The sequence below is a fragment of the Dama dama genome, chromosome 30 (genome assembly GCF_033118175.1).
Source record: "Dama dama isolate Ldn47 chromosome 30, ASM3311817v1, whole genome shotgun sequence".
In the NCBI taxonomy this organism is placed as follows: Eukaryota; Metazoa; Chordata; class Mammalia; order Artiodactyla; family Cervidae; genus Dama; species Dama dama.
In genome coordinates this window covers 964,780-989,355 of record NC_083710.1, presented here as the reverse complement: position 1 = coordinate 989,355, position 24,576 = coordinate 964,780, and positions in this window count along the sequence as shown.

Sequence of the window (24,576 nt, the reverse complement as noted above, 5' to 3'; positions counted from 1 at the left end):
AGTGAATTGAATGCAGGCTCGTCTTGCATCTCCCAAGACAAAAGGATGTCTGAATCCCCTGTGGAGATGACAGAGAAACACCGAGTTCTCCGCCTCATAGCGAGCGGAGGCCTCACATCCTTTGAAAACTCGAGAGGTCCGCGGAGATCAGTGCTTCCAAAGGAGACGATGCCTGACTCCTCTTGAAAATGGATAGGAGTCCCAGGATCCCTGTGGCACGTGGAAAGGGACACTGGGTCTCCCGCCTCACGTGGAGACGCGTCCCAATTGCCATGCCAAGACTCGAGGAGAATCCCGAGGTGTCCCTCGCACCTAGGGAGGAGTCCTGACGTCGCTGAACAAACACGTGTCTGGAAGGGCCTCCCCGTCGTAACTCGAGAATATACCCCAGGTTCCGGCCGCAACTCGAGAAAAACCATGAGACTTCCCCCTCGCCGCTGGATGAGGCCCGATTCCCCTGCACTGCGTGCAGAGCAATTCCGTGTTCCACATCAAACGTGAAAGGAGCCTTGATTTCCTTGATGGCACTCCAGAGTAAACCCAAGATCACTGTCTCAAGTCTAGAAGGATCCCGAGGTCACTGGAGCAACAGGAAAGGGCTCCGTGGACCCCAAATCTACTCGAGATGAGAGCTTAGTCACTGGCTTCGACTCAAGAGGAATACCCACTTTCCACAAGCACCTGAAGAGGAGGCTTCTCTCAGCTACAGGTATGTGAGAGGGACCCTGAGTTTGTGGCCTCAAGTGGAATGGACACCGAGATGCTCTGACTCGAAGTAAGGCCGGATATCCCTGCAGTGAATTGAATGCAGGCTCGTCTTGCATCTCCCAAGACGAAGGGTTGTCTGAATCCCCTGTGGAGACCACAGAGAAAGACCTCGTTCTCCGCCTCATCGCGACCGGAGGCCTCACATCCTTTGAAAAATCGAGAGGTCCGCGTAGATCAATGCTTCCAAAGGAGAAGATGCCTGACTCTTCTTGAAAATGGATAGGAGTCCCAGGATCCCTGTGGTACGTGGAAAGGGACCCTGGGTCTCCCGCCTCACGTGGATACGCGTCCCAATTGCCATGCCAAGACTCGAGGAGAATCCCGAGTTGTCCCTCGCACCTAGGCTGGAGTCTTGACGTCGCTGAAAAACACGTGTCTGGAAGGGCACTCCCCGTCGTAACTCGAGAATATACCCCAGGTTCCGGCCGCAACTCATGAAAAACCATGAGATTTCCCCCTCGCCGCGAGTTGAGGCCCGATTCCCCTGCACTGCATGCAGAGCAATTCCGTTTTCCACATCAAACGTGAAAGGAGCCTTGATTTCCTTGATGGCACTCCAGAGAAAACCCAAGATCACTGTCTCAAGTCTAGAGGGATCCTGAGGTCAGTGTAGCAACAGGAAAGGGCTCCATGGACCCCAAATCAACTCGAGATGAGAGCTTAGTCCCTGGCTTAGACTCAAGAGGAATACCAACTTTCCACAAGCACCTCAAGAGGAGGCTTCTCTCAGCTACAGGTATGTGAGAGGGACCCTGAGTTTGTGGCCTCAAGTGGAATGGACACCGAGATGCTCTGACTCGAAGTAAGGCCGGATATCCCTGCAGTGAATTGAATGCAGGCTCGTCTTGCATCTCCCAAGACGAAGGGTTGTCTGAATCCCCTGTGGAGACCACAGAGAAAGACCTAGTTCTCCGTCTCATCGCGACCGGAGGCCTCATATCCTTTGAAAATTCGAGAGCTCCGTCTAGATCAATGCTTCCAAAGTAGACGATGCCTGACTCCTCTTGAAAATGGATAGGAGTCCCAGGATCCCTGTGGCACGTGGAAAGGGACCCTGGGTCTCCCGCCTCACGTGGAGACGCGTCCCAATTGCCATGTCAAGACTCGAGGAGAATCCCGAGGTGGCCCTCGCACCTAGGCAGGAGTCCTGACGTCGCTGAACAAACACGTGTCTGGAAGGGCCCTCCCCGTCGTAACTCGAGAATATACCCCAGGTTCCGGCCGCAACTCGAGAAAAACCATGAGACTTCAACTTCGCCGCGAGATGAGGCCCGATTCCCCTGAACTGCGTGCAGAGCAATTCCGTTTTCCATATCAAATGTGAAAGGAGCCTTGATTTCCTTGATGGCACTCCAGAGAAAACCCAAGATCACTGTCTCAAGTCTAGAGGGATCCTGAGGTCACAAGAGCAACACGAAAGTGCTCCGTGGACCCAAAATCAACTCGAGATGAGAGCTTAGTCCCTGGCTTCGACTCAAGAGGAATACCAACTTTCCACAAGCACCTCAAGAGGAGGCTTCTCTCAGCTACAGGTATGTGAGAGGGCCCCTGAGTTTGTGGCCTCAAGTGCAATGGACACTGAGATGCTCTGACTCGAAGTAAGGCCGGATATCCCTGCAGTGAATTGAATGCAGGCTCGTCTTGCATCTCCCAAGACGTAGGGATGTTTGAATCCCCTGTGAAGACCACAGATAAAGACCTAATTCTCCGCCTCATCGCGAGCGTAGGCCTCACATCCTTTGAAAATTCGAGAGGTCCGCGGAGATTAATGCTTCCAAAGGAGACGATGCCTGACTCCTCTTGAAAATGAATAGGAGTTCCAGGATCCCTGTGGCACGTGGAAATGGACCCTGGGTCTCCCGCGTCACGTGGAGACGCGTCCCAATTGCCATGCCAAGACTCGAGGAGAATCCCGAGGTGTCCCTCGCACCTACGCAGGAGTCCTGACGTCGCTGAACAAACACGTGTCTTGAAGGGCCATCCCCGTCGTAACTCGAGAATATACCCCAGGTTCCGGCCGCAACTCGAGAAAAACCATGAGACTTCCCTCTCGCCGCGAGATGAGGCCCGATTCCCCTGCAATGCGTGCAGAGCCATTCCGTGTTCCACATCAAACATGAAAGGAGCCTTGATTTCCTTGATGGCACTCCAGAGAAAACCCAAGATCACTGTCTCAAGTCTAGAGGGATCCTGAGGTCACTGGAGCAAAAGGAAAGGGCTCCGTGGACCCCAAATCAACGCGAGATGAGAGCTTAGTCCCTGGCTTCGAGTCAAGAGGAATACCAACTTTCCAAAAGCACCTGAAGAGGAGGCTTCTCTCAGCTACAGGTATGTGAGAGGGACCCTGAGTTTGTTGCCTCAAGTGGAATGGACACCGAGATGCTCTGACTCGAAGTAAGCCCGGATATCCCTGCAGTGAATTGAATGCAGGCTCGTCTTGCATCTCCCAAGACGAAGGGTTGTCTGAATCCCCTGTGGAGACCTCAGAGAAAGACCTAGTCCTCCACCTCAACGCAACCGGAGGCCTCATATCCTTTGAAAACTCGAGAGCTCCGCCTAGATCAATACTTCCGAAGGAGACGATGCCTGACTCCTCATGAAAATGGATAGGAGTCCCAGGATCCCTGTGGCACGTGGAAAGGGACCCTGGGTCTCCCGCCTCACGTGGAGACACGTCCCAATTGCCATGCCAAGACTCGAGGAGAATCCCGAGGTGTCCCTCGCACCTAGGCAGGAGTCCTGACGTCGCTGAACAAACACGTGTCTGGAAGGGCCCTCCCCGTCGTAACTCGAGAATATACCCCAGGTTCCGGCCGCAACTCGAGAAAAACCATGAGACTTCCCCCTCGCCGCGAGATGAGATCCGATTCCCCTGCACTGCATGCAGAGCAATTCCGTGTTCCACATCAAACGTGAAAGGAGCCTTGATTTCCTTGATGGCACTCCAGAGAAAACCCAAGATCACTGTCTCAAGTCTAGAGGGATCCTAAGGTCACTGGAGCAACACGAAAGGGCTCCGTGGACTCCAAATCAACTCGAGATGAGAGCTTAGTAACTGGCTTCGACTCAAGAGGAATACCAACTTTCCACAAGCACCTCAAGAGGAGGCTTCTCTCAGCTACAGGTATGTGAGAGGGCCCCTGAGTTTGTGGCCTCAAGTGCAATGGACACCGAGATGCTCTGACTCGAAGTAAGGCCGGATATCCCTGCAGTGAATTGAATGCAGGCTCGTCTTGCACTCCCAAGATGAAGGGATGTCTGAATCCCCTGCGGTGACCACAGAGAAAGACCTAGTTCTCCGCCTCATCGCGACTGGAGGCCTCATATCTTTTGAAAATTCAAGAGGTCCGCGGAGATCAATGCTTCCAAAGGAGGCGATGCCTGACTCCTCTTGAAAATGGATAGGATTCCCAGGATCCCTGTGGCACGTAGAAAGGGACCCTGGGTCTACCGCCTCACGTGGAGACGCCTCCCAGTTGCCATGCCAAGACTCGAGGAGAATCCCGAGGTGTCCCTCGCTCCTAGGCAGGAGTCCTGACGTCGCTGAACAAACACGTGTCTGGAAGGGCCCTCCCCGTCGTAACTCGAGAATATACCCCAGGTTCCGGCCGCAACTCGAGAAAAACCATGAGACTTCCCCCTCGCCGCGAGATGAGGGCCAATTCCCCTGCACTGCGTGCAGAGCAATTCCGTGTTCCACATTAAACAGGAAAGGAGCCTTGATTTCCTTGATGGCACTCCAGAGAAACCCCAAGATCACTGTCTCAATTCTAGAGGGATCCTGAGGTCACTGGAGCAACACGAAAGGGCTCCATGTACCCCAAATCTACTCGTGATGTGAGATTAGTCCCTGGCTTCGACTCAAGAGGAATACCTACTTTCCACAAACACCTCAAGAGGAGGCTTCTCTCAGCTACAGGTATGTGAGAGGGACCCTGAGTTTGTGGCCTCAAGTGCAATGGACACCGAGATGCTCTGACTCGAAGTAAGGCCGGATATCCCTGCAGTGAATTGAATGCAGGCTCGTCTTGCATCTCCCAAGACGAAGGGATGTCTGAATCCCCTGTTGAGACCACAGAGAAAGACCTAGTCCTCCGACTCATCGCGACCGGAGGCCTCAGATCCTTTGAAAACTCGAGAGGTCCGCGGAGATCAATGCTTCCAAAGGAGACGATGCCTGACTCCTCTTGAAAATGGATAGGAGTCCCAGGATCCCTGTGGCACGTGGAAAGGGACCCTGGGTCTCCCGCCTCACGTGGAGATGCGTCCCAATTGCCATGCCAAGACTCGAGGAGAATCTCGAGGTGTCCCTCGCAACTAGGCAGGAGTCCTGACGTCGCTGAAAAAACACGTGTCTCGAAGGGCCCTCCCCGTCGTAACTCGAGAATATACCCCAGGTTCTGGCCGCAACTCGAGAAAAACCATGAGACTTCCCCCTCGCCGCGAGATGAGGCCCGATTCCCCCGCACTGCGTGCAGAGCAATTCCGTGTTCCACATCAAACGTGAAAGGAGCCTTGATTTCCTTGATGGCACTCCAGAGAAAACCCAAAATCACTGTCTCTAGTCTAGAGGGATCCTGCGGTATCTGGAGCAACACGAAAGGGCTCCATGGACCCCAAATCATCTCGAGATGAGAGCTTAGTCCCTGGCTTCGACTCAAGAGGAATACCAACTTTCCACAAGCACCTCAAGAGGAGGCTTCTCTCAGCTACAGGTATGTGAGAGGGAACCTGAGTTTGTGGCCTCAAGTGGAATGGAAACCGAGATGCTCTGACTCGAAGTAAGGCCGGATATCCAAGCACTGAAATGAATGCAGGCTCGTCTTGCATCTCCCAAGAGGACGGGATGTCTAAATCCGCTGTGGAGACCACAGAGAAAGACCTAGTCCTCCGCCTCATCGCGACCGGAGGCCTCACATCCTTTGAAAACTCGAGAGGTCCGCGGAGATCAATGCTTCCAAAGGAGACGATGCCTGACTCCTCTTGAAAATGGATAGGAGTCCCAGGATCCCTGTGGCACGAGGAAAGGGACCCTGGGTCTCCCGCCTCACGTGGAGACGCGTCCCAATTGCCATGCCAAGACTCGCGGAGAATCCCGAGGTGTCCCTCGCACCTAGGCAGGAGTCCTGACGTCGCTGAACAAACACGTGTCTGGAAGGGGCCTACCCGTCGTAACTCGAGAATATACCCCAGGTTCCGGCCGCAACTCTAGAAAAACCATGAGATTTCCCCCTCGCCGCGAGTTGAGGCCCGATTCCCCTGCACTGCGTGCAGAGCAATTCCGTGTTCCACATCAAACGTGAAAGGAGCCTTGATTTCCTTGATGGCACTCCAGAGAAAACACAAGATCACTGTCTCAAGTCTAGAGGGATCCTGAGGTCACTGGACCAACAGGAAAGGGCTCTGTGGACCCCAAATCAACTCGAGATGAGAGCTTAGTTCCTGGCTTAGACTCAAGAGGAATACCAACTTTCCACAAGCACCTCAAGAAGAGGCTTCTCTCAGCTACAGGTATATATGAGGGACCCTGAATTTGTGGCCTCAAGTGGAATGGACACCGAGATGCTCTGACTCGAAGTAAGGCCGGATATCCCTGCAGTGAATTGAATGCAGGCTCGTCTTGCATCTCCCAAGACGAAGGGATGTCGGAATCCGCTGTGGAGACCACAGAGAAAGACCTAGTCCTCCGCCTCATCGCGACCGGAAGCCTCACATCCTTTGAAAACTCGAGAGGTCCGCGGAGATCAATGCTTCCAAAGGAGACGATGCCTGACTCCTCTTGAAAACGGATAGGAGTCCCAGGATCGCTCTGGCACGTGGAAAGGGACCCTGGGTCTCCCGCCTCAAGTGGAGACGCGTCCCAATTGCCATGCCAAGACTCGAGGAGAATCCCGAGGTGTCCCTCGCACCTAGGCAGGAGTCCTGACGTTGCTGAACAAACACGTGTCTGGAAGGGCCCTCCCCCTCGTAACTCGAGAATATACCCCAGGTTCCGGCCACAACTCGAGAAAAACCATGAGATTTCCCCCTCGCCGCGAGTTGAGGCCCGATACCCCTGCACTGCATGCAGAGCAATTCCGTGTTCCACATCAAACGTGAAAGGAGCCTTGATTTCCTTGATGGCACTCCAGAGAAAACCCAAGATCACTGTCTCAAGTCTAGAGGGATCCTGAGATCACTGGAGCAACAGGAAAAGGCTCCGTGGACCCCAAATCAACTCGAGATGAGAGCTTAGTCCCTGGCTTAGACTCAAGAGGAATACCAACTTTCCACAAGCACCTCAAGAGGAAGCTTATCTCAGCTACAGGTAGGTGAGAGGGACCCTGAGTTTGTGGCCTCAAGTGCAATGGACACCGAGATGCTCTGACTCGAAGTAAGGCCGGATATCCCTGCAGTGAATTGAATGCAGGCTCCTCTTGCATCTCCCAAGACGAAGGGTTATCTGAATCCGCTGTATAGACCACAGAGAAAGACCTAGTCCTCCGCCTCATCGCGACCTGAGGCCTCACATCCTTTGAAAACTCGAGAGGTCCGCAGAGATCAATGCTTCCAAAGGAGACGATGCCTGACTCCTCTTGAAAATGGATAGGAGACCCAGGATCCCTGTGGCACGTGGAAAGGGACACTTGGTCTCCCGCCTCACGTGGATACGCGTCCCAATTGCCATGCCAAGACTCGAGGAGAATCCCGAGGTGTCCCTCGCACCTAGGCAGGAGTCCTGACGTCGCTGAACAAACACGTGTCTGGAAGGGCCCTTCCCGTCGTAACTCGAGAATATACCCCAGGTTCCGGCCGCAACTCGAGAAAAACCATGAGACTTTCCCCTCGCCGCGAGCTGAGATCCGATTCCCCTGCACTGCGTGCAGAGCAATTCCGTGTTCCACATCAAACGTGAAAGGAGCCTTGATTTCCTTGATGGCACTCCAGAGAATACCCAAGATCACTGTCTCAAGTCTAGAGGGATCTTGAGGTCAGTGGCGCAACACGAAAGGGCTCCGTGGACTCCAAATCAACTCGAGATGAGAGCTTAGTCCCTGGCTTCGACTCAAGAGGAATACCAACTTTCCACAAGAACCTCAAGAGGAGGCTTCTCTCAGCTACAGGTATGTGAGAGAGCCCCTGAGTTTGTGGCCTCAAGTGGAATGGACACCGAGATGCTCTGACTTGAAGTAAGGCCGGATATCCCTGCAGTGAATTGAATGCAGGCTCGTCTTGCATCTCCCAAGACGAAGGGATGTCTGAATCCCCTGTGGAGACCACAGAGAAAGACCTAATTCTCCGCTTCATCGCGAGTGGAGGCCTCACATCCTTTGAAAACTCGAGAGGTCCGCGGAGATCAATGCTTCCAAAGGAGACGATGCCTGACTCCTCTTGAAAATGGATAGGAGTCCCAGGATCCCTGTGGCACGTGGAAAGGGACACTGGGTCTCCCGCCTCATGTGGAGACGCGTCCAAATTGCCATGCCAAGACTCGAGGAGAATCCCGAGGTGTCCCTCGCACCTAGGCAGGAGTCCTGACGTCGCTGAACAAACACGTGTCTGGAAGGGCCCTCCCCGTTGTAACTCGAGAATATACCCCAGATTCCGGCCGCAACTCGAGAAAAACCATGAGACTTCCCCCTCGCGGTGAGATGAGGCCCGATTCCCCTGCACTGCGTGCAGAGCAATTCCGTGTTCCACATCAAACGTGAAAGGAGCCTTGATTTCCTTGATGGCACTCCTGAGAAAACCCAAGATCACTGTCTCAAGTCTAGAGGGATCCTGAGGTCACTGGAGCAACACGAAAGGGCTCCGTGGACCCCAAATCAACTCGAGATGAGAGCTTAGTCCCTGGCTTCGAATCAAGAGGAATACCAACTTTCCACAAGCACCTCAAGAGGAGGCTTCTCTCAGCTACAGGTATGTTAGAGGGACCCTGAGTTTGTGGCCTCAAGTGGAATGGACAGCGAGATGCTCTGACTCGAAGTAAGGCCGGATATCCCTGCAGTGAATTGAATGCAGGCTCCTCTTGCATCTCCCAAGACGAAGGGTTATCTGAAGCCGCTGTGGAGACCACAGAGAAAGACCTAGTCCTCCGCCTCATCGCGACCGGAGGCCTCACATCCTCTGAAAACTCGAGAGGTCCGCGGAGATCAATGCTTCCAAAGGAGACGATGCCGGACTCCTCTTGAAAATGGATATTAGTCCCGGGATCCCTGTGGCACGTGGAAAGGGACCCTGGGTCTCCCGCCTCACGTGGAGAGGCGTCCTAATTGCCATGCCAAGACTCGAGGAGAATCCCAAGGAGTCCCTCCCAACTAGGCAGGAGTCCTGACGTCGCTGAACAAACACGTGTCTGGAAGGGCCCTCCCCGTCGTAACTCGAGAATATACCCCAGGTTCCGGCCGCAACTCGAGAAAAACCATGAAACTTCCCCCTAGCCGCGAGATGAGGCCCGATTCCCCTGCAATGCGTGCAGAGCAATTCCGTGTTCCACATCAAACGTGAAAGGAGCCTTGATTTCCTTGATGGCACTCCAGAGAAAACCCAAGATCACTGTCTCAAGTCTAGAGGGATCCTGAGGTCACTGGAGCAACACGAAAGGGCTCCGTGGACCCCAAATCAACTCGAGATGAGAGCTTAGTCCCTGGCTTAGACTCAAGAGGAATACCAACTTTCCACAAGAAACCTCAAGAGGAGGCTTCTCTCAGCTACAGGTATGTGAGAGGGACCCTGAGTTTGTGGCCTCAAGTGGAATGGACACCGAGATGCTCTGACTCGAAGTAAGGCCGGATGTCCCTGCAGTGAATTGAATGCAGGCTCGTCTTGCATCTCCCAAGATGAAGGGATGTCTGAATCCCCTGTGGAGATGACAGAGAAAGACCGAGTTCTCCGCCTCATCGCGAGCGGAGGCCTCACATCCTTTGAAAAATCGCGAGGTCCGCGGAGATCAATGCTTCCAAAGGAGACGATGCCTGACTCCTGTTGAAAATGGATAGGAGTCCCAGGATCACTGTGGCACGTGGAAAGGGACCCTGGGTCTCCCGCCTCACGTGGATACGCGTCCAAATTGCCATGCCAAGACTCGTGGAGAATCCCGAGGTGTCCCTCGCACCTAGGCAGGAGTCCTGACGTCGCTGAACAAACACGTGTCTGGAAGGGCCCTCCCCGTCGTAACTCGAGAATATACCCCAGGTTCCGGCCGCAACTCGAGAAAAACCATGAGACTTCCCCCTCGCCGCGAGATGAGGCCCGATTCCCCTGCACTGCGTGCAGAGCAATTCCGCATTCCACATCAAACGTGAAAGGAGCCTTGATTTCCTTGATGGCACTCCAGAGAAAACCCAAGATCACTGTCTCAAGTCTAGAGGGATCCTGAGGTCACTGGAGCAACAAGAAAGGGCTCCGTGGACCACAAATCAACTCGAGATGAGAGCTTAGTCCCTGGCTTCGACTCAAGAGGAATACCAACTTTCCACAAGCACCTCAAGAGGAGGCTTCTCTCAGCTGCAGGTATGTGAGAGGGACCCTGAGTTTGTGGCCTCAAGTGGAATGGACACCGAGATGCTCTGACTCGAAGTAAGGCCGGATATCCCGGCAGTGAATTGAATACAGGCTCGCCTTGCATCTCCCAAGACGAGGGTTGTCTGAATCCGCTGTGCAGGCGAAAGAGAAAGACCTAGTCCTCCGCCTCATCGCGACCTGAGGCCTCACATCCTTTGAAAACTCGAGAGGTCCGCAGAGATCAATGCTTCCAAAGGAGACGATGCCTGACTCCTCTTGAAAATGGATAGGAGACCCAGGATCCCTGTGGCACGTGGAAAGGGACACTTGGTCTCCCGCCTCACGTGGACACGCGTCCCAATTGCCATGCCAAGACTCGAGGAGAATCCCGAGGTGTCCCTCGCACCTAGGCAGGAGTCCTGACGTCGCTGAACAAACACGTGTCTGGAAGGGCCCTCCCCGTCGTAACTCGAGAATATACCCCAGGTTCTGGCCGCAACTCGAGAAAAACCATGAGACTTCCCCCTCGCCGCGAGCTGAGGCCCGATTCCCCTGCACTGCGTGCAGAGCAATTCCGTGTTCCACATCAAACGTGAAAGGAGCCTTGATTTCCTTGATGGCACTCCAGAGAATACCCAAGATCACTGTCTCAAGTCTAGAGGGATCCTGAGGTCAGTGGCGCAACACGAAAGGGCTCCGTGGACTCCAAATCAACTCGAGATGAGAGCTTAGTCCCTGGCTTCGACTCAAGAGGAATACCAACTTTCCACAAGCACCTCAAGAAGAGGCTTCTCTCAGCTACAGGTATGTGAGAGGGCCCCTGAGTTTGTGGCCTCAAGTGGAATGGACACCGAGATGCTCTGACTCAAAGTAAGGCCGGATATCCCTGCAGTGAATTGAATGCAGGCTCGTCTTGCATCTCCCAAGACGAAGGGATGTCTGAATCCCGTGTGGAGACCACAGAGAAAGACCTAATTCTCCGCTTCATCGCGAGCCGAGGCCTCACATCCTTTGAAAATTCGAGAGGTATGTGGAGATCAATGCTTCCAAAGGAGACGATGCCTGACTCCTCTTGAAAATGGATAGGAGTCCCAGGATCCCTGTTGCACGTGGAAAGGGACACTGGGTCTCCCGCCTCATGTGGAGACGCGTCCAAATTGCCATGCCAAGACTCGAGGAGAATCCCGAGGTGCCCTCGCACCTAGGCAGGAGTCCTGACGTCGCTGAACAAACACGTGTCTGGAAGGGCCCTCCCCGTCGTAACTCGAGAATATACCCCAGGTTCCGGCCGCAACTCGAGAAAAACCATGAGACTTCCCCCTCGCGGCGAGATGAGGCCCGATTCCCCTGCACTGCGTGCAGAGCAATTCCGTGTTCCACATCAAACGTGAAAGGAGCCTTGATTTCCTTGATGGCACTCCTGAGAAAACCCAAGATCACTGTCTCAAGTCTAGAGGGATCCTGAGGTCACTGGAGCAACACGAAAGGGCTCCGTGGACCCCAAATCAACTCGAGATGAGAGCTTAGTCCCTGCCTTTGACTCAAGAGGAATATCAACTTTCCACAAGCACCTCAAGAGGAGGCTTCTCTCAGCTACAGGTATGTGAGAGGGACCCTGAATTTGTGGCCTCAAGTGGAATGGACACCGAGATGCTCTGACTCGAAATAAGGCCGGATATCCCTGCAGTGAATTGAATGCAGGCTCGTCTTGCATCTCCCAAGACGAAGGGATGTCTGAATCCCCTGTGGAGACCACAGAGAAAGACCGAGTTCTCCGCCTCATCATGACCGGAGGCCTCACATCCTTTGAAAACTCGAGAGGTCCGCGGAGATCAATGCTTCCAAAGCAGACGATGCCTGACTCCTCTTGAAAATGGATACGAGTCCCAGGATAACTGTGGCACGTGGAAAGGGACCCTGGGTCTCCCGCCTCACGTGGAGACGCGTCCAAATTGCCATGCCAAGACTCGAGGAGAATCCCGAGGTGTCCCTCACACCTAGGCAGGAGTCCTGTCGTCGCTGAACAAACACGTGTCTGGAAGGGCCCTCCCCGTCGTAACTCGAGAATATACCCCAGGTTCCGGCAGCAACTCGAGAAAAACCATGAGACTTCCCCCTCGCCGCTGAATGAGGCCCAATTCCCCTGCACTGCGTGCAGAGCAATTCCGTGTTCCACATCAAACGTGAAAGGAGCCTTGATTTCCTTGATGGCACTCCAGAGAAAACCCAAGATCACTGTCTCAAGTCTAGACGGATCCTGAGGTCACTGGAGCAACACGAAAAGGCTCCGTGGACCCCAAATAAACTCCAAATGAGAGCTTAGTCCCTGGCTTCGACTCAAGAGGAATACCAAGTTTCCACAAGCACCTCACGAGGAGGCTTCTCTCATCTACATGTAAGTGAGAGGGACCCTGAGTTTGTGGCCTCAAGTGGAATGGACACCGAGATGCTCTGACTCGAAGTAAGGCTGGATATCCCTGCAGTGAATTGAATGAAGGCTCGTCTTGCATCTCCCAAGACGAAGGGATGTCTGAATCCCCTGTGGAGACCACAGAGAGACCTAGTCCTCCGCCTCAACGCGACCGGAGGCCTCACATCCTTTGAAAACTCGAGAGGTCCGCGGAGATCAATGCTTCCAAAGGAGACGATGCCTGACTCCTCTTGAAAATAGAGAGGAGTCCCAGGATGCCTGTGGCACGTTGAAAGGGACACTGGGTCTCCCGCCTCACGTGGAGACGAGTTCCAATTGCCATGAAAAGACTCGTGGAGAATCCCGAGGTGTCCCTCGCACCTAGGCAGGAGTCCTGACATCGCTGAACAAACACGTGTCTGGAAGGGCCCTCCCCATCGTAACTCGAGAATATACCCCAGATTCCGGCCACAACTCGAGAAACACAATGAGACTTCCCCCTAGCCGCGAGATGAGGCCCAATTCCCCTGCACTGCGTGCAGAGCAATTCCGTGTTCGAAATTAAACGTGAAAGGAGCCTTGATTTCCTTGATGGCACTCCAGAGAAAACCCAAGATCACTGTCTCAAGTCTAGAGGGATCCTGAGGTCACTGGAGCAACACCAAAAGGCTCCGTGGACCCCAAATCAACTCGTGATGAGTGCTTAGTCCCTGGCTTCGACTCAAGAGGAATACCAACTTTCCACAAACACCTCAAGAGGAGGCTTTTCTCAGCTACAGGTATGTGAGAGGGACCCTGAGTTTGTGGTCTCAAATGGAATGGACACTGAAATACTCTGACTCGAAGTAAGGCCGGATATCCCTGCAGTGAATTGAATGCAGGCTCGTCTTGCATCTCCCAAGATGAAGGGATGTTTGAAACCCCTGTGGAGACCCCACAGAAACAACTAGTCCTCCGCCTCATCGCGTCCGGAGGACTCACATCCTTTGAAAACTCGAGAGATCTGCAGAGATCAATGCTTCCGAAGGAGACGATGCCTGACTCCTCCTGAAAATGGATAGGAGTCCCAGGCTCCCTGTGGCACGTGGAAAGGGACCCTGGGTCTCCCGCCTCACGTGGAGATGCGTCCCAATTGCCATGCCAAGACTCGATGAGAAGCCCGAGGTGTCCCTCGCTCCTAGGCAGGAGTCCTGACGTCGCTGAACAAACACGTGTCTGGAAGGGCCCTCCCCGTCGTAACTCGAGAATATACCCCAGGTTCCGGCCGCAACTCGAAAAAAACCATGACACTTCCCCCTCGCCACGAGATGAGGCCCGATTCCCCTGCACTGCGTGCAGAGCAATTCCGTGTTCCACATCAAACGTGAAAGGACCCTTGATTTCCTTGATGGCACTCCAGAGAAAACCCAAAGTCACTGTCTCTAGACTAGAGGGATCCTGAGGTCACTGGAGCACCACGAAAGGGCTCCGTGGACCCCAAATAAACTCCAGATGAGAGCTTAGTCCCTGGCTTCGACTCAAGATGAATACCAACTTTCCACAAGCACCTCAAGAGGAGGCTTCTCTCAGCTACAGGTATGTGAGAGGGACCCTGAGTTTGTGGTCTCAAATGGAATGGACAACGAAATGCTCTGACTCGAAGTAAGGCCGGATATCCCTGCAGTGAATTGAATGCAGGCTCGTCTTGCATCTCCCAAGACGAAGGGATGTTTGAATCCCCTGTGGAGACCACAGAGAAAGTCCTAGCCCTCCGCCTCATCGCGACCGGAGGCCTCACATCCTTTGAAAACTCGAGAGGTCCGCGGAGATCAATGCTTCAAAAGGAGACGATGCCTGACTCTTCTTGAAATTGGATAGGAGTCACAGGATCCCTGTGGCACGTGGAAAGACACCCTGGGACTCCCGCCTCACGTGGAGACGCGTACCAATTGCCATGCCAAGACTCGCGGAGAATCCCGAGGTGTCCCTCGCACCTAGGCAGGTGTCCTGACTTCGCTGAACAAACACGTGTCTGGAAGGGCCCTCCCCGTGGTAACTCGAGAATATACCCCAGGTTCCGGCCGCAACTCGAGAAAAACCACGAGACTTCCCCCTCGCCGCGAGATGAGGCCCGATTCCCCTGCACTCTGTGCAGAACAATTCCGTGTTCCACATCAAACGTGAACGGAGCCTTGATTTCCTTGATGTCACCCCAGAGAAAACCCAAGTTCACTGTCTCAAGTCTAGAGGGATCCTGAGGTCACTGGAGCAACACTAAAGGGCTCCGTGGACCCCAAATCAACTCGTGATGAGTGCTTAGTCCCTGGCTTCGACTCAAGAGGAATACCAACTTTCCACAAGCACCTCAAGAGAAGACTTCTCTCAGCTACAGGTATGTGAGAGGGACCCTGAGTTTGTGGTCTCAAATGGAATGGACACCGAAATGCTCTGACTCGAAGTAAGGCCGGATATCCCTGCAGTGAATTGAATGCAGGCTCGTCTTGCATCTCCCAAGATGAAGGGATGTCTGAATCCCCTGTGGAGACCACACAGAAACAACTAGTCCTCCGCCTCATCGCGTCCGGAGGACTCACATCCTTTGAAAACTCGAGAGGTCTGCAGAGATCAATGCTTCCAAAGGAGACGATGCCTGACTCCTCCTGAAAATGGATAGGAGTCCCAGGCTCCCTGTGGCACGTGGAAAGGGACCCTGGGTCTCCCGCCTCATGTGGAGATGCGTCCCAATTGCCATGCCAAGACTCGAGGAGAATCCCGAGGTGTCCCTCGCACCTAGGCAGGAGTCCTGACGTCGCTGAACAAACACGTGTCTCGAAGGGCCCTCCCCGTCGTAACTCGAAAATATACCCCAGGTTTCAGCCGCAACTCGAAAAAAACCATGAGACTTCCCCCTCGCCGCGAGATGAGGCCCGATTCCCCTGCACTGCGTGCAGAGCAATTCCGTGTTCCACATCAAACGTGAAAGGACCCTTGATTTTCTTGATGGCACTCCAGAGAAAACCCAAAGTCACTGTCTCTGACTAGAGGGATCTTGAGGTCACTGGAGCACCACGAAAGGGCTCCGTGGACCCCAAATCATCTCGAGATGAGAGCTTAGTCCCTGGCTTCAACTCAAGAGGAATACCAACTTTCCACAAGCACCTCAAGAGGAGGCTTCTCTCAGCTACAGGTATGTGAAAGGGACCCTGAGTTTGTGGTCTCAAATGGAATGGACACCGAAATGCTCTGACTCGAAGTAAGGCCGGATATCCCTGCAGTGAATTGAATGCAGGCTCGTCTTGTATCTCCCAAGACAAAGGGATGTCTGAATCCCCTGTGGAGACCACAGAGAAAGTCCTAGTTCTCCGCCTCATCGCGACCGGAGGCCTCACATCCTTTGAAAACTCGAGAGGTCTGCAGAGATCAATGCTTCCAAAGGAGACGATGCCTGACTCCTCCTGAAAATGGATAGGAGTCCCAGGATCCCTGTGGCACGTGGAAAGGGACCCTGGGACTCCCGCCTCACGTGGAGACGCGTACCAATTGCCATGCCAAGACTCGCGGAGAATCCCGAGGTGTCCCTCCCACCTAGGCAGGAGTCCTGACGTCGCTGAACAAACACGTGTCTGGAAGGGCCCTCCCCGTCGTAACTCGAGAATATACCCCAGGTTCCGGCCGCAACTCGAGAAAAACAATGAGACTGCCCCCTCGCTGCTGGATGAGGCCCGATTCCCCTGCACTGCGTGCAGAGCAATTCCGTGTTCCACATCAAACGTGAAAGGAGCCTTGATTTCCTTGATGGCACTCCAGAGAAAACCCAAGATCACTGTCTCAAGTCTAGAGGGATTCTGACGTCACTGGAACAACACGAAAGGGCTCCGTGGACCCCAAATCAACTCGAGATGAGAGCTTAGTCCCTGGCTTCAACTCAAGTGTAATACCAACTTTCCACAAGCACCTCAAGAGGAGGCTTCTCTCAGCTACAGGTATGTGAGAGGGACCCTGAGTTTGTGGCCTCAAGTGGAATGGACCCCGAGATGCTCTGACTCGAGGTAAGGCCGGATATCCCTGCAGTGAATTGACTGCAGGCTCGTCTTGCATCTCCCAAGACCAAGGGATGTCTGAATCCCCTGTGGAGACGACAGAGAAAGACCTAGACCTCCGCCTCATCGCGACCGGAGGCCTCACATCCTTTGAAAATTCGAGAGGTATGCGGAGATCAATGCTTCCAAAGGAGACGATGCCTGACTCCTCTTGAAAATGGATAGGAGTCCCAGGATCCCTGTTGCACGTGTATAGGGAACCTGGGTCTCCCGCCGCGCGTGGAGACGCGTCCAAATTGCCATGCCAAGACTCGAGGAGAATCACGAGGTGTCCCTCGCACCTAGGCAGGAGTCCTGACGTCGCTGAACAAACACGTGTCTGGAAGGGCCCTCCCCGTTGTAACTCGAGAATATACCCCAGGTTCCGGCCGCAACTCGAATAAAACCATGAGACTTCCCCCTCGCCGCGAGATGAGGCCCGAATCCCCTTTACTGCATGCAGAGCAATTCCGTGTTCCACATCAAACGTGAAAGGAGCCTTGATTTCCTTGATGGCACTCCAGAGAAAACCCAAGATCACTGTCTCAAGTCTAGAGGGATCCTGAGGTCACTGGAGCAACATGAAAGGGCTCCGTGGACCCCAAATCAACTCGAGATGAGAGCTTAGTCCCTGGCTTCGACTCAAGAGGAATACCAAATTTCCACAAGCACCTCAAGAGAAGACTTCTCTCAGCTACAGGTATGTGAGAGGGACCCTGAGTTTGTGGTCTCAAATGGAATGGACACCGAAATGCTCTGACTCGAAGTAAGGCCGGATATCCCTGCAGTGAATTGAATGCAGGCTCGTCTTGCATCTCCCAAGATGAAGGGATGTCTGAATCCCCTGTGGAGACCACACAGAAACAACTAGTCCTCCGCCTCATCGCGTCCGGAGGACTCACATCCTTTGAAAACTCGAGAGGTCTGCAGAGATCAATGCTTCCAAAGGAGACGATGCCTGACTCCTCCTGAAAATGGATAGGAGTCCCAGGCTCCCTGTGGCACGTGGAAAGGGACCCTGGGTCTCCCGCCTCATGTGGAGATGCGTCCCAATTGCCATGCCAAGACTCGAGGAGAATCCCGAGGTGTCCCTCGCACCTAGGCAGGAGTCCTGACGTCGCTGAACAAACACGTGTCTCGAAGGGCCCTCCCCGTCGTAACTCGAAAATATACCCCAGGTTCCAGCCGCAACTCGAAAAAAACCATGAGACTTCCCCCTCGCCGCGAGATGAGGCCCGATTCCCCTGCACTGCGTGCAGAGCAATTCCGTGTTCCAAATCAAACGTGAAAGGACCCTTGATTTTCTTGATGGCACTCCAGAGAAAACCCAAAGTCACTGTCTCTGACTAGAGGGATCTTGAGGTCACTGGAGCACCACGAAAGGGCTCCGTGGACCGCAAATCATCTCGAGATGAGAGCTTAGTCCCTGGCTTCAACTCAAGAGGAATACCAACTTTCCACAAGCACCTCAAGAGGAGGCTTCTCTCAGCTACAGGTATGTGAAAGGGACCCTGAGTTTGTGGTCTCAAATGGAATGGACACCGAAATGCTCTGACTCGAAGTAAGGCCGGATATCCCTGCAGTGAATTGAATGCAGGCTCGTCTTGTATCTCCCAACACAAAGGGATGTCTGAATCCCCTGTGGAGACCACAGAGAAAGTCCTAGTTCTCCGCCTCATCGCGACCGGAGGCCTCACATCCTTTGAAAACTCGAGAGGTCTGCAGAGATCAATGCTTCCAAAGGAGACGATGCCTGACTCCTCCTGAAAATGGATAGGAGTCCCAGGATCCCTGTGGCACGTGGAAAGGGACCCTGGGACTCCCGCCTCACGTGGAGACGCGTACCAATTGCCATGCCAAGACTCGCGGAGAATCCCGAGGTGTCCCTCCCACCTAGGCAGGAGTCCTGACGTCGCTGAACAAACACGTGTCTGGAAGGGCCCTCCCCGTCGTAACTCGAGAATATACCCCAGGTTCCGGCCGCAACTCGAGAAAAACAATGAGACTGCCCCCTCGCTGCTGGATGAGGCCCGATTCCCCTGCACTGCGTGCAGAGCAATTCCGTGTTCCACATCAAACGTGAAAGGAGCCTTGATTTCCTTGATGGCACTCCAGAGAAAACCCAAGATCACTGTCTCAAGTCTAGAGGGATTCTGACGTCACTGGAACAACACGAAAGGGCTCCGTGGACCCCAAATCAACTCGAGATGAGAGCTTAGTCCCTGGCTTCAACTCAAGTGTAATACCAACTTTCCACAAGCACCTCAAGAGGAGGCTTCTCTCAGCTACAGGTATGTGAGAGGGACCCTGAGTTTGTGGCCTCAAGTGGAATGGACCCCGAGATGCTCTGACTCGAGGTAAGGCCGGATATCCCTGCAGTGAATTGACTGCAGGCTCGTCTTGCATCTCCCAAGACCAAGGGATGTCTGAATCCCCTGTGGAGACGACAGAGAAAGACCTAGACCTCCGCCTCATCGCGACCGGAGGCCTCACATCCTTTGAAAATTCGAGAGGTATGCGGAGATCAATGCTTCCAAAGGAGACGATGCCTGACTCCTCTTGAAAATGGATAGGAGTCCCAGGATCCCTGTTGCACGTGTATAGGGAACCTGGGTCTCCCGCCGCGCGTGGAGACGCGTCCAAATTGCCATGCCAAGACTCGAGGAGAATCCCGAGGTGTCCCTCGCACCTAGGCAGGAGTCCTGACGTCGCTGAACAAACACGTGTCTGGAAGGGCCCTCCCCGTTGTAACTCGAGAATATACCCCAGGTTCCGGCCGCAACTCGAATAAAACCATGAGACTTCCCCCTCGCCGCGAGATGAGGCCCGAATCCCCTGCACTGCGTGCAGAGCAATTCCGTGTTCCACATCAAACGTGAAAGGAGCCTTGATTTCCTTGATGGCACTCCAGAGAAAACCCAAGATCACTGTCTCAAGTCTAGAGGGATCCTGAGGTCAGTGGAGCAACACGAAAGGTCTCCGTGGACCCCAAATCAACTCAAGACGAGAGCTTAGACCCTGGCTTCGACTCAAGAGGAAAACCAACTTTCCACAAGCACCTCAAGAGGAGGCTTCTCTCAGCTACAGGTATGTGAGAGGGCCCCTGAGTTTGTGGCCTCAAGTGGAATGGACACCGAGATGCTCTGACTCGAAGTAAGGCCGGATATCCCTGCAGTGAATTGAATGCAGGCTCGTCTTGCATCTCCCAAGACGAAGGGATGTCTGAATCCCCTGTGGAGACCACAGAGAAAGACCTAATTCTCCGCCTCATCGCGAGCGAAGGCCTAACATCCTTTGAAAACTCGAGAGGTCCGCGGAGATCAATGCTTCCAAAGGAGACGATGCCTGACTCCTCTGGAAAATGGATAGGAGTCCCAGGATCACTGTGGCACGTGGAAAGGGACCCTGGGTCTCCCGCCTCACGTGGAGACGCCTCCCAATTGCCATGCCAAGACTCGAGGAGAATCCCGAGGTGTCCCTCGCACCTAGGCAGGAGTCCTGAAATCGCTGAACAAACACGTGTCTGGAAGGGCCCTCCCCGTCGTAACTCGAGAATATACCCCAGGTTCCGGCCGCAACTCGAGAAAAACCATGAGACTTCCCCCTCGCTGCTGGATGAGGCCCGAATCCCCTATACTGCGTGCAGAGCAATTCCGTGTTCCACATCAAACGTGAAAGGAGCCTTGATTTCCTTGATTGCACTCCAGAGAAAACCCAAGATCACTGTCTCAAGTCTAGAGGGATCCTAAAGTCACTGGACCAACAGGAAAGGGCTCTGTGGACACCAAATCAACTCGAGATGAGAGCTTAGTCCCTGGCTTCGACTCAAGAGGAATACCAACTTTCCACAAGCACCTCAAGAGGAGGCTTCTCTCAGCTACAGGTATGTGAGAGGGACCCTGAGTTTGTGGCCTCAAGTGGAATGGACACCGAGATGCTCTGACTCGAAGTAAGCCCGGATATCCCTGCAGTGAATTGAATGCAGGCTCGTCTTGCATCTCCCAATACGAAGGGATGTCTGAATCCCTGTGGAGACCACAGAGAAAGACCTAGTCCTCCGCATCATCGCGACCGGAGGCCTCACATCCTTTGAAAACTCAAAAGGTCTGCAGAGATCAATCCTTCCAAAGGAGACGATGCCTGACTCCTCCTGAAAATGGATAGGAGTCCCAGGATCCCTGTGGCACGTGGAAAGGGACCCTGGGTCTCCCGCCTCACGTGGAGACGCGTCCCAATTGCCATGCCAAGACTCGAGGAGAATCCCGAGGAGTCCCTCGCACCTAGGCAGGACTCCTGACGTCGCTGAACAAACACGTGTCTGGAAGGGCCCTCCCCGTCGTAACTCGAGAATATAACCCAGGTTCCGACCGCAACTCGAATAAAACCATGAGACTTCCCCCTCTCCGCGAGATGAGGCCCGATTCCCCTGCACTGCGTGCAGAGCAATTCCGTGTTCCACATCAAACGTGAAAGGAGCCTTGATTTCCTTGATGGCACTCTAGACAAAACCCAAGATCACTGTCTCAAGTCTATAGGGATCCTGAGGTCCCTGTAGCAACACCAAAGCGCTCTTGGACCCTAAATCAACTCGAGATGACAGCTTAGTCCCTGGCTTTGAATCAAGAGGAATACCAACTTTCCACAAGCACCTCAAGAGGAGCCTTCTCTCAGCTACAGGTATGTGAGAGGGACCCTGAGTTTGTGGCCTCAAGTGGAATGGACACCGAGATGCTCTGACTCGAAGTAAGCCCGGATATCCCTGCAGTGAATTGAATGCAGGCTCGTCTTGCATCTCCCAAGACGAAGGGATGTCTGAATCCCCTGTGGAGACGACAGACGAAGACCTAGTCCAACGCCTCATCGCGACCGGAGGCCTCACATCCTTTGAAAACTCGAAAGGTCTGCAGAGATCAATGCTTCCAAAGGAGATGATGCCTGACTCCTCTTGAAAATGGATAGGAGTCCCAGGATCACTGTGGCACGTGGAAAGGGACACTGGGTCTCCCGCCTCACGTGGAGACGCGGGCCAATTGCCATGCCAAGACTCGAGGAGATTCCCGAGGTGTCCCTCGCACCTAGGCAGGAGTCCTGACATCGCTGAACAAACACGTGTCTGGAAGGGCCCACCCCGTCGTAACTCGACAATATACCCCAGGTTCCTGCCGCAACTCGAGAAAAATCATGAGATTTCCCCTTCACCGCGAGATGAGGCCCGATACGCCTGCACTGCGTGCAGAGCAATTCCGTGTTCCACATCAAACGTGAAAGGAGCCTTCATTTCCTTAATGGCACTCCAGAGAAAACCCAAGATCACTGTCTCAAGTCTAGAGGGGTCCTGAGGTCACAGGAGCAACACGAAAGGTCTCCGTGGATGCCAAATCAACTCAAGATGAGAGATTAGTCCCTGGCTTCGACTCAAGAGGAATACCAACTTTCCACAAGCACCTCCAGAGGAGCCTTCTCTCAGCTACAGGTATGTGAGAGGGACCCTGAGTTTGTAGCCTCAAGTGGAATGGACACCGAGAGGCTCTGACTCGAAGTAAGGCCGGATATCCCTGCAGTGAATTGAAAGTAGGCTCGTCTTGCATCTCCCAAGACGAAGGGATGTCTGAATCCCCTGTGGAGACCACAGAGAAAGACCTAGTGCTCCGCCTCATAGCGAGCGGAGGCCTCACATCCTTTGAAAACTCGAGAGGTCCGCGGAGATTAATGCTTCCAAAGGAGACGATGCCTGACTCCTCTTGAAAATGGATAGGAATCCCAGGATGCCTGTGGCACGTGGAAAGGGACACTGGGTCTCCCGTCTCACGTGGAGACGCGTCCCAATTGCCATGCCAATACTCGATGAGAATCCCGAGGTGTCCCTCGCACCTAGGCAGGAGTCCTGACATCGCTGAACAAACACGTGTCTGGAAGGGCCCACCCCGTCGTAACTCGACAATATACCCCAGGTTCCTGCCGCAACTCGAGAAAAACCATGAGATTTCCCCTTCACCGCGAGATGAGGCCCGATTCCCCTGCACTGCGTGCAGAGCAATTCCGTGTTCCACATCAAACCTGAAAGGAGCCTTGATTTCCTTAATGGCACTCCAGAGAAAACCCAAGATCACTGTCTCAAGTCTAGACGGATCCTGAGGTCACAGGAGCAACACGAAAAGGCTCCTTGGACCCCAAATCAACTCGAGATGAGAGCTTAGTCCCTGGCTTCGACTCAAGAGGAATACCAACTTTCCACAAGCACCTCAAGAGGAGGCTTCTCTCAGCTACAGGTACGTGAGAGGGACCCTGAGTTTGTGGCCTCAAGTGGAATGGACACCGAGATGCTCTGACTCGAGGTAAGGCCGGATATGCCTGCAGTGAATTGAATGCAGGCTCGTCTTGCATCTCCCAAGACGAAGGGATGTCTGAATCCCCTGTGGAGACCACAGAGAAAGACCTAGACCTCCGCCTCATCGCTACCGGAGGCCTCACATCCTTTGAAAACTCGAGAGGTCTGCAGAGATCAATGCTTCCAAAGGAGACGATGCCTGACTCCTCTTGAAAATGGATAGGAGTCCCAGGATCCCTGTGGCACGTGGATAGGGACCCTGGGTCTCCCGCCTCGCGTGGAGACGCGTCCAAATTGCCATGGCAAGACTCGAGGAGAATCCCGAGGTGTCCCTCGCACCTAGGGAGGAGTCCTGACGTCGCTGAACAAACAAGTGTCTGGAAGGGCCTCCCCGTCGTAACTCGAGAATATACCCCAGGTTCCGGCCGCACCTCGAGAAAAACCATGAGACTACCCCCTCGCCGCTGAATGAGGCCCAATTCCCCTGCACTGCGTGTAGAACAATTCCGTGTTCCACATCAAACATGAAAGGAGCCTTGATTTCCTTGATGGCACTCCAGAGTAAATCCAAGATCACTGTCTCAAGTCTAGAAGGATCCTGAGGTCCCTGGAGCAACACGAAAGGGCTCCGTGGACCCCAAATCAACTCGAGATGAGAGCTTAGTCACTGGCTTCGACTCAAGAGTAATACCCACTTTCCACAAGCACCTCAAGAGGAGGCTTCTCTCAGCTACAGGTATGTGAGAGGGACCCTGAGTTTGTGGCCTCAAGTGGAATTGACACCGAGATGCTCTGACTCGAAGTAAGGCCGGATATCCCTGCAGTGAATTGAATGCAGGCTCGTCTTGCATCTCCCAAGACGAAGGGTTGTCTGAATCCCCTGTGGAGACCACAGAGAAAGACCTCGTTCTCCGCCTCATCGCGAGCGGAGGCCTCACATCCTTTGAAAAATCGAGAGGTCCGCGGAGATAAATGCTTCCAAAGGAGAAGATGCCTGACTCTTCTTGAAAATGGATAGGAGTCCCAGGATCCCTGTGGCACGTGGAAAGGGACCCTGGGTCTCCCGCCTCACGTGGAGACGCGTCCCAATTGCCATGCCAAGACTCGAGGAGAATACCGAGGTGTCCCTCGCACCTAGGCTGGAGTCTTGACGTCGCTGAAAAACACGTGTCTGGAAGGGCACTCCCCGTCGTAACTCGAGAATATACCCCAGGTTCCGGGCGCAACTCGTGAAAAACCATGAGATTTCCCCCTCGCCGCGAGTTGAGGCCCGATTCCCCTGCACTGCATGCAGAGCAATTCCGTTTTCCACATCAAACGTGAAAGGAGCCTTGATTTCCTTGATGGCACTCCAGAGAAAACCCAAGATCACTGTCTCAAGTCTAGAGTGATCCTGAGGTCACTGTAGCAACAGGAAAAGGCTCCATGGACCCCAAATCAACTCGAGATGAGAGCTTAGTCCCTGGCTTAGACTCAAGAGGAATACCAACTTTCCACAAGCACCTCAACAGGAGGCTTCTCTCAGCTAC